This window comes from Schistocerca americana, chromosome 1 (assembly GCF_021461395.2).
Source record: "Schistocerca americana isolate TAMUIC-IGC-003095 chromosome 1, iqSchAmer2.1, whole genome shotgun sequence".
NCBI lineage: Eukaryota > Metazoa > Arthropoda > Insecta > Orthoptera > Acrididae > Schistocerca > Schistocerca americana.
The window spans coordinates 1,138,922,720-1,138,933,927 of NC_060119.1; the positions used below are offsets into that span (position 1 = coordinate 1,138,922,720).

Consider the following 11,208-nt stretch of genomic DNA (forward strand, 5'->3'; position numbering starts at 1 on the left):
TTCCACTCATAACACTTCTCCATTATTTGCCGCAAGCTAAAGATCTGGTCCTGACAACCTCTAAGAGGCCTAAACCCACACTGATTTTCATCCAATTGGTCCTCAACTAATACTCGCACTTTCCTTTCAACAATACCTGAGAAGATTTTACTCACAACGCTGATTAAAGAGATACCTTTGTAGTTGTTACAATCTTTTCTGTTTCCATGTTTAAAGATTGGTGTGATTACTGCTTTCTTCCAGTCTGATGGAACCTGTCCCGACTCCCAGGTCATTTCAATTATCCTGTGTAGTCATTTAAGACCTGACATTCTACTGTATTTGATGAGTTCCGACTTAATTTCATCCACCCCAACCGCTTTATTGCACTGCAATCTATTGACCATTTTCTCCACTTCCCCAAATGTGATCCTACTTCCATCATCATTCCTATCCCATTCTACCTCGAAATCTGAAACATTACCGATCGCATTTTCACCTACATTGAGCAACTCTTCAAAATATTCCTTCCATCTGCCCAAGGCATCCACAGGATTCACCAGCAGTTTTCCTGACCTGTCGAAAATACTTGTCATTTCCTTCTTACCTCCCTTTCGAAGACTGCTAATTACACTCCAGAATGGTTTTCCAGCAGCTTGACCCATAGTCTCCAACCTGTTTCCAAGGTCTTCCCAAGATTTCTTCTGCAAATAGTCTCGCTACCAATTTCAAAAGGACACAACATATTGAGTTCTGCACATCTAAAGGTACTACAGTAATGACAAGTGTGACACACATGGTGAGGAATTAAAAACTAGGGTGGAAACTTCAAATTAATTATGTATCCATACTGATGACAATTTACGCTGGAAAAAACACATTTTCGAACTTCTAAAACAAACCAGTTGAATCACATTTGCTCTTTGAATCATTCTAGATCTTTTGGACTGACAAATCAGTGACTTAATATATTTTGCCTAATTTCAATCGGTAATGTCTTATGGAATGCTGTTCTGGGCTACGACATTCTTAAGAAAGAAAGTTTTCATTGCTTAAAAGCGTGCTATAAGAACAATATGTGGTGCCCACTACCGATCATCTTGTAGACATTCTGATTAGACGCTCGAAGAATATACATATGTGTTCCTTCACGCGGTTTATTGTAAACAATTCACTAAAGTTTAAAAGAAACAGTAATAAGGTAATTATAGTAGCAGAAGAAGAAAATGATTGTTTCTGTTCTACAGTGAGGTTGACTTTATAACAGGAAGGGACGAACAGAGCTGCCACCGAAATCACTGATCCCTTATCAGTTGCCAACATCGTTACATCCGACAACAAACCTTAAAAGGTACTCGTCGACAATTCCCTCTGTTCCGTTGAAGAATTGCTATTTATATAATACGTATAAGGTGGTGGCAGGAATTATTAATTGGAATCTGGAAAAAATGTAAATGATAAGTATGTAGCCTTATTTCGATGAATGTGTAATATGAATGCGAAATGACGCTTCACGCATCATTGCGATTAATCGTACAAGTGATCGATGTAATGTGATGGTGCTCGCTCTCGTTTCGGATAGATATAAATTGTCTTTTTTGCTGTTTAGATTGCAATGTTACGAAATCACGAAATGCTGTAGACACTCTTTAGCCAATTTCATTTTGATTTTTAATCATAGGATACTACGTTTTTTTCGTTTTGTAATGTGCACAATTTTTCATCTACGGGAATTTAAAGCAAGTTTCCAATCCTTACAGCACTTTGAAATCCTGCCAAGATCTGACACAATATTTGTGCAGTATCTTTCAGAAGAATCGGAAGTTACTAATAACATTGTTCGCAAGGTCATTAATGTAAAATAAGAACAGCAAGGGTCCCAACACACTTCCCTGGAGCACATTCGAAGTTACTTCTACCCCTGTCGATCTCACTCCGCCGGCCGGTGTGCCCGAGCGGTTCTAGGCGCTGCAGTCTGGAACAGCGCGACCGCCACGGTCGCAGGTTCGAACCCTGCCTCGAACATGGATGTGTGTGAGGTCCTTAGGTTAATTAGGTTTAAGTAGTTCTAAGTTCTAGGGGACTGATGATCTCAGAAGTTAAGTCCCATAGTGCTCAGAGCCATTTGAACCATTTGATGGCACTCCATCCAAGACTGCTGCGTCCTCAGTACAAAGTGTATTGAAAATCAGGTGGACATACAAGGTAAAGAGTGAGGAGGTTCTCTGTTGAATCGACGAGGAAAGAAATATGTGGAAAATACGAACAAGCAGAAGGAATGGGATGACAGGACACGTGTTGAGACATCACCGGAATTATTTATGGTATTAGAGGAGAGGATGTCGTGACGGGCAGCATCAAACCAATCGGAAGACCGAGGACCCACTTTCTAAGGGACTCGATTCATAATCACAAGACGTAGGATATAAAACACCGCCAGGTTACAGTGATTTAAATTGCCCTGTACCACTTAGCGCCAACAGTGGAACGGTAGCTGCTGTGAAGGTGTGATCGGTTTTCTGCATCTCCCTACAAACGAGAAGATGCTCGTCCCTGAATCACGTCGAAACCTTCAAATTTTACTTCGTATTCCGCAGAAAATATAACGCAGAAATAAAGAATTTTGTGCTCAAATAGTGCGGCAGAAGAAATTGTCACTGTCTTTACCCAGTGCGTTGCTACGAAAAGCCTTTCGGTGTGTCGCTTCCCGCACGGATTCCGCTAGTCCGCAACTATCCACTTTAACTCAGCCGAGCTGTCACACGGCTCCCAAATTCGGTCAGAGTAGCGGCTAGCAACATGATTTCATTAGTAGTGAAGCTGAACAATCTGGCCTAATACAGAGAAGAAAATGCGTAGTGGGGCTAATTGGATAAGTGAGAGTAAGCACGAAACCACGGAAAGCGAGTAACAGAATTAGAGACACGAAATTGCTTTACGTACCGTCTCCACAGGCGTAAGCAACCTCGGCCGGTTGTGCTGGTGTTGCTGTTTGCACCGGAGACCACCTGCACAGTGGTTACTAAACCAGTCGGACTCAGTGGCAATGCGAAGCGTGGTTACCAGCGACACTGCAGGAAGCTGAATTGCAGGCGATACCGTAGCCAGGCCCCTGTAGCCACGCCAACTGCAGAGGGCTACTCATCGATTCCTTGTAGTCGCACCAAACCAGCCACTTGCCGTTCCCATTCCTCGTACTTTAAACTGTCCGCATCTGCCGGTTTTTGGCACGCTCACCCAGTAGTATGAAGCGCAAGACCGCGATTCGCTGTTCCTTTATAGAAGCGAAAGATTTTCTCTAATTACAGAATAAACCTGAGTCTTATGCAGAACCACACTGCATTCAAGAGTATACTGTAACTTTATATATTATTACCGGTGCAGTATGTCCCTCGAACTATCTCAATTGTGATTCCTTCTGTGGCTACCATTTGAGTTACATGTTCCGTAGAACATCTGAAAGATTCTTTTGTCGAAATGAAGAAGAGTCAGTTTACGGGATATTTATGGATGATTAATGTTAGATTTAATGAACACGTTACTATTTGTAATCCTACTTATGAAGCTACACTTAATTTAGTTTTTTTTATCTTCTTATTACTGGCTACCAGTTTTTAAGTAGTAATTCGTCAATGGAATAGGAGGCATTTTTCTGGAGAACTGATTTCAAATTAGATTTAAAATTTCCTTCGCTACTTGTCAGACATTTTTATGTTATTGGAAAAATGAGCAAAACTTTTTCTTCCTGCATATCGAACTCCTTTCTTGGGTCACTGGCAGCTTTAACAGTGACCAGTAAAGGTCATTTCTCCCTCTATTGTTGTACGTACATAGATCACTGTTCTTCTCAACTTGTGATGGATTATTTATGACGAATTTCATTATCGAATGTATGTGCTGTGACGGTGCAGTTAAAATGCCAAGCTCCTTGAAACCTACATGACGTCCCTGGGTGAACACCACCTGTTATTCTTACTGCTCGATTTTGTGCAATCAATACTTTCTTACTAAGTGATGAATTACCTCAGAATTACCTCAGATGAAATACGCAAAATGTATCAGCAGGTTGGTACGTTCGTTTGCAAGATTAGCAACTATACCAAGAGCAAAAGTAAGTGAACTTAATTGTTTGAGAAGCTTAATAATATACACTACTGGCCATTAAAATTGCTACACCAAGAAGAAATGCAGATGATGAACGGGTATTCACTGCACAAATATATTATACTAGAGCTGACATGTGATTATATATTCACGCAATTTGGGTTCATAGATCCTGAAAAATCTGTACCCAGAACAACCACCTCTGGCCGTAACAACGGCCTTGATACGCCTGGGCATTGCGTCAAAACAGAGCTTGGATGGCATGTACAGGTACAGCTGACCATGCAGCTTCAATACCATACCACAGTTCATCAAGAGTAGTGACTGGTGTATTGTGACGAGCCATTTGCTCGGCCACCATTGACCAGACGTTTTCAATTGGTGAGAGATCTGGAGAATGTGCTAGCCAGGGCAGCAGTCGAACATTTTCTGTAACCAGAAAGGCCCGTGCAGGACATGCAACATGCGGTCATGCGTTATCCTGCGGAAATGTAGGGTTTCACAGGGATCTAATGGAGGGTAGAGCCACGGGTCGTAACACATCTGAAATGTAACGTCCACTGTTCAATGTGCCATCAATGCGAACAAGAGGTGACCGAGACGTGTAACCAATGACACCCCATACCATCACGCCGGGTGATACACCAGTATGGCGATGACGAATAAACGCTTCCAATGTGCGTTCACCGCGATGTCGTCAAACACGGATGCGACCATCATGATGCTGTAAACAGAACCTGGATTCATCCGAAAAAATGACGTTTTGCCATTCGTGCACCCAGGTTCGTCGTTGAGTACACCATTGCAGGCGCTCCTGTCTGTGATGCAGCGTCAAGGGTAACCGCAGCCATGGTCTCCGAGCTGATAGTCCATGCTGCTGCAAACGTCGTCGAACTGTTCGTGCAGATGGTTGTTGTCTTGCAAACGTCCCAATCTGTTGACTCAGGGATCGAGACGTGGCTGAACGATCCGTTACAGCCATGCGGATAAGATGCCTGTCATCTCGATCACTAGTGATACGAGGCCGTTGGGATCCAGCACGGCGTTCCGTATTAACCTCCTGAACCCACCGATTCCATATTCTGCTAACAGTCATTGGAACTCGACCAACGCGAGTAGCAATGTCGCGATACGATAAACCGCAATCGCGACAGGCTACAATCCGACTTTTATCAATGTTGGAAATGTGATGGTACGCATTTCTCCACCTTACATGATGTTCAAATGGTTCAACGGCGTTCTCTTTCCAGCAAAACAATAAGATTTTTTATATAAAACGCATTTAAATCACACCAAAAAGTATAATTTCTCCTAGCCCTGTACAGTTTCTTAATCCCATCTCCAGTTTTCAGAGCTATCCATACGGAGTTAGGGGTCTGTCTCGGCTAGGAGAATTTATTTTACACTTTTAGTCAAGTCTAAGAACGTGCTGTATTATAAATTTATTTTTATTTAAATAGTTATTTTATAGTCTTTAGTCCAGTTTGAAAATATGTTGTACTAAATATTTATTTTTATTTGAGTATTTATTTTATTGTTGCAAACTACTGCGATCAGAATTTGACAAGCAGAGACTTGCTGACTGGCCAGGGCCTGTGAACAGTGGTTAGCCGAGTGTGAACAGGAAGATGACAACAAGAGGAAAATGGGCAGTGGGGACGGCACAGCAGGATAAGAAAGTGCAAATGAGTAATCCAAGAGCAAAAACCCAAGGCATAGCGAGATCTCTGATCAAAGCGAGAGTGTGTGATAAGAACAGGACGAGACCGCAGAGAATACACGGAGCACAGCGATTACACTACTGCAGGCAAAGCCGTGGCGCAGCTAACTTTATAGTTCGCCTGCGAGCAGTAATTGACTGACAAGGTGGGCGTGGCTGCGCTGAGGAGTTACTGGCGCCCACAGGGGTAGCGGTGCCACCTGTCGGCCGTCATAGGGTCATATCCTGATACAACCCGCGCAACGGACTAGTCCTGCAGGCCAGCTGAGATGTCGGGCGCTACCAAACATTTTCAGTCCCACTGCGAACCCTATGGGAGCCAGGTCGATCAGACAGACAAAAAAACCAATTAATATTGCATTGTCGTCTGGCAGTGAGCTGTTAAAATTTCAAGTCTCTAGCTCATCGGGAAGTTAGTTTCAAATCAACTGGAAAACTTGTACTGTACAGAGAGACAAACAAGAAAGTGACCTAATAAAAACGTGTTAAAAAGAATGTTTTATTTTAATAATCCATAATATTAAGAAAAAAAACTAAATCTGCATGCTCGACACAATAAATTACAAGACCGGGTGGATGATATTGTGAGAGTGTCTGTGGGTAGTGCTGCTTTACACTCTGCCAGCAAAAAGTTAGTACACTCCCTTAGATGTCTGCAATTCACTCAAGACTTACGTTGCAACAGTGCATATGGAGCTATGACTCTGGCATCCAGTCAATCTACAGATGGCGAATACTGTCCTAGAATAGGTTATGCCCCGCCTGCTCGACCTGTTCACGTATTCTGTAAAAGTTGTTGGTTGATGAGTCGCATGAGTTATTTCTTGTCCCAGAGCATCCCACACGTACTCGTTTGGAGACAAGTCTGGATAGCATGCTGGGCAGGGAAGTTGCTGCACGTCTTGCAGAGCATGTAGATTTTCAGAGGACGTGTTTTGGGGAGGACTGTCCTGTTGCAACAGCACATCATCTTCCTGTTGCAAGACTGGCAAAGGGGCAGGTCTAACAACATTCTGCATGCAACGAGCGCTAGTTAGTGTCCACTCGAGAAACATCAAAGGTGAATGAGAGTTGTAGTTTATCGCCATAAGGCCTCCCTTGGGCCAGTGTATATTGGACAAATACACTCTACATGATAGTGTTAACCAGGTCTACGATGTACACTGAAACGACCATCACTTGCATGCTTTCAAGACTAAAGAACACGATGCACTATTCAGTCTTCCAAGCGATCCTGCGACGGCACCAGTAAAGCCATGCACATCGATGCTTGAGGCGGGTAAGAGGTGGAAGATCGGCTAGGGATGCGTGTGTCCCTGATAACTACTTGGCAACAGTTCGCACTGACACCTCTAGGCTCAAAAGCCCTCTTATGTGTGTTGTTGTAGCTGGACAATCTGCCACTGCTGCCTTTACAATACGATGATCCCGGCGGGCGTCTGTGCTCTGTGGACGTCCAGAACCTCATCTAAGTGTGTGAGAACGTTCACGTGACCACTGGTACCAGCATCGTTGCACAACTAACAAAGTGCGTCCAACCTGCGTGGGAATTCTCCAAAACGACCATCCCACCAGTTGGAAGGCCACAACTTCACCCCTTTCAAAGTCACTCATTTGGTTGTAGGAAGCACGAGTATGTATCCATGGCATTGTTGCTTGCTTGTTTCACACGTTTGCACTATCTGAGCCTTCTGGTTTTTTCCCCCTTTCTTGTTATTTTCGAACCTTTACAAAAAAAGGTAGGCCGGCAGCGACCTATCTATGCCGCTCTTCGGCCATGGAAAAACATACATGAAACAGGAAGACATAAAAACAAACATACATGGAGGATAAAAACAGGAGACATACGTATTAAAATAAAGGAAGGCGTTCACGGACGCACTGGTTGTATAAAAAAGTTCAGCACTACATACAAACGGAGACACAGAGTTGCACACGTGAACGTAGGAGCACTGAAGCAGAGACACTGATGAACTGATGGGAAGAAAAACACTAGCACAACGGCGACGAACTTCGGCGCACTAAAACACACTGTTTGCCTGAAAAAGCCGGGGTCCTGCCATATGGAAGAGGGAAGGTAGGAGGAAGGAGGGGGAGGATGCCAGTGGGAGAGAAGAAAGGGAGGGGGTGGGGAGAGGGTATGGTGGGGTGTGGAAACCTGGGGAGGAGGGGACGAGAGGGAGAGAGGAGGGAGGAAGTGAGGAGAGAGAGAAAGGAAAGGAGGGTGCCCTGGAGGAAAAACACAGGAGGAGGAAGGCGAGGATTAAATCTGGTAGGAGGGGTAGAGGGAGGGGACGAGGGCATCATCTGGGAGGGGAAGTTGGCGGAAGCCACCGTGGGCAACGGTATGGAGGGTGGGAAGATGGAGAGCGGGTGGGATGCAGGTGTACAGTGCGGCAGTGGACGGGGGTGGGAAAGGATGGGAGAGAGAAGTGGGTGAGGGGAATCAAGCTTATAGGAGGGATCCATATCCGTTCAAGGAAGAGGAGGAGGTTTGGGAAAGGAATTAAGTCATAGAGGATCCACATGGGGCTTGGGAGGCGGAGGCGATAAGCGAGGCAGAACGCATGGCGCTGAAGAATTTTAAGGGACTTGTAGAAGGTAGGAGGGGTGCCTTCTGGTTGTGAGCATTCTCTATTAAAGGGTAGGCACAGATGGAGCTCTGGTAGCTCTGTCACTAAGCCACCTGCTGGTGGACGATATTGAAACCATTATCATTACGTCTACTATCCCTCAGGTGGCATATACCGTCATCACATTGAAATCAGCGTCGCCTCTCCAGATGGTGGTGGTTCATGTTCAAGATGAACAAATTTAAGGTACCAATACACCAACCATTATTATTTGATTACACTTTTTGGCAATGGATAAACTGTTGTTCTAAAATAAGATGGAGTATGGATAGTAAGATTCACATTACACTAGTTGTAGGAAAAGTAGGGGCCAGTTTAGATTCATTGGAAGACTGCTTGGGAGACGTATTCACAAAGGAGTGAGCTTGCAAGACTCTCGTTCGACCAGTTTTTGCTTATTGCTGGTCTGTCTGTGACTCACACCACGTTGTATGAATGCAGGTGAAGGAAAAGATCCTGAAATACAATGGTGAACGAGAAACTAGGAATGTTAAAGGTGCCAGGTGACAAAAACGTAACATTTGAACCAGAGAAGTTTTATTTTTTAAAGGACCCTCCGAATAGTTATTATGTATTTCTTTAACACGTAAAGTTCGAGTAAATGCAGGCAGCTGAAGAATATAATTTTAGAATTAAAAATGTAACTGTGTCACATGATATATCAGACTTCTGAGTTTCACCCTGCTCTGGTGGTTCTGTTTCAATATATATTGTGTAAAGCACAGTACGAACTAAAACAAAGAGATAAATATTTCAATTTACAAGTCTTCCACGATAATAAATCCAACATGAATAAACATTTAGTTAACAGACCAGAACAGTCAATGACTCAGCACAAGAAAACGCTATGAAACAAATGGGCAGTGGCGAAGTATGTACAAACAAAATTTAAAATACAATATCCAGCAGGATTCAGCAACAAGTAATAAAGATAGCCGTGAATACTAAGGCCAGCTCAAATAATACCGATAAATTACAAACTGGACTCACACCTGACAGACACGAATATCTATAACATGGACAGACAGAAAAAGTGCATAGTTTGATTTTAAACTGAGATTACTGAGGCTAGGTCCTTAACAGATTGTATAAATGAAATTTGAACGAGAACATACATATGGCTTCAACTAAGACAGGGAAATTAACTTGCAGCTATGCTGAGTACATAATAGATTACACATACTCATAAATTTTCAGTAGGGTTTCAGGTCTCGAAGCTAACAGCCAGAAACAATAGTGATACATAATAAACGTTTACCAATGCAATTTAGTGCAACCGGTAAATGACTTTATAAATGAAACTGGGGTCAACTCTGGCCTAAAACACACAGTATAAAGAACTCTATGGGCAGCTGATAGCTCCAAATCGCAGCTTGTACAGTCTGCGCATTAAGTCTCTCACTAAACAAATCCACAAGGCTCAGCCATTCCACTTTGCCCGTGATATCTGTAGATATCAAAAACCAGGCACAATACTGAGACCGTCTTCCATCAAATCCAAGCGACGCATTTCTCGGGCATGAAAATTGACAGTAGCAACACACACTCTCGCTCAAAGTTATAGTAAATTCGGCAGTTGCTTATAGCGTCCACGTCGGACATAACTACCAGCACTTGCCATTGAATGCTCATATTCCAGTTATCGGTGGACGTCAAGTGTGAGCGAGCTCATCTGGACGGCTGTTAATGAAGTCTGCGCGACCGAGAACACGCATGTCCCCTACCGGGATGCGAAGGATGAGGCTGCTTAGATACAGGCAAAGACGTTACATACCATTATAATTAAAGGGAAGGTGGGGGGGCCGACCGCTGTGGCCACGCCGTTTAGGCGCTGCAGTCCGGAACCGCGCGACTGCTACGGTCGCAGGTTCGAATCCTGCCTCGGGCATGGATGTATGTGATGTCCTTAGGTTAGTTAGGTTTAAGTAGTTCTAAGTTCTAGGGGACTGATGACCTCAGATGTTAAGTCCCATAGCGCTCAGAGCCATTTGAACCATTTGAAGGTGGGGGGGGAGGGGGGAAGGAAATGAAAGGGAGCAGGGAGCGGATCACTGCTGTCAGCTGATCAGGACATTACGCGGAATCAGTAGTGACTGGTGAAAATTGGTACTGGACCGAGATTCGAATCCGGGACTCCTTGTCTGCTAGGCAGCTGCGTTAACCACTGTGCCATCCGGGACACAGTGTTATCGCGGCTGCGCAGACTATCTCGGCACGCCTCATGGCCGATCCACACTCCCATCGAGCACCACCTATCCACAGTCCCTGTCCATTTCCTCCATGCTCGCTACTTTGAGATTCCCGCAGGAGGTCGGACGTACTTGTGTATCCGCACCATAAAAGTCATATCAATTACCCATCTAGGACACTCAAATTATGAACCACGCATTCATATAATTAGGCAACGGCCTTTCCGCAGTTGATACACCGGTTCCCGTCAGATCTCCGAAGTTAAGCGCTGTCGGACGTGGCCGGCACTTGGATGGATGACCATCTGGGCTGCCATGCGTTGTTGCCATTTTTCGTGGTGCACTCAGCCTCTTGATGCCAACTGACGAGCTGCACGACCCCATAGTAGCGGCCCCGGTCAAAGAAAACCATCATAACGACCAGGAGAGCGGTGTGCTGACTACACGCCCCTGCTATCCACACCCTCAGCTGAGGATGACACGGCGGTCGGATGGTCCCGATGGTCCACCTGTGGCCTGAAGGCGGAGTGCTGCTGCTGCATTCCTATAATTAGGTTAATATCAGTTTCGATTTGATATCGAA

General features: G+C 44.4%; 1 pseudogene; it reads left to right on the plus strand.

Annotated features, from left to right (window-relative positions):
- The first annotated feature begins 10,836 nt into the window (after positions 1 to 10,836).
- On the plus strand, positions 10,837 to 10,954 carry LOC124561368 (annotated as a pseudogene).
- Positions 10,955 to 11,208: the final 254 nt, after the last annotated feature.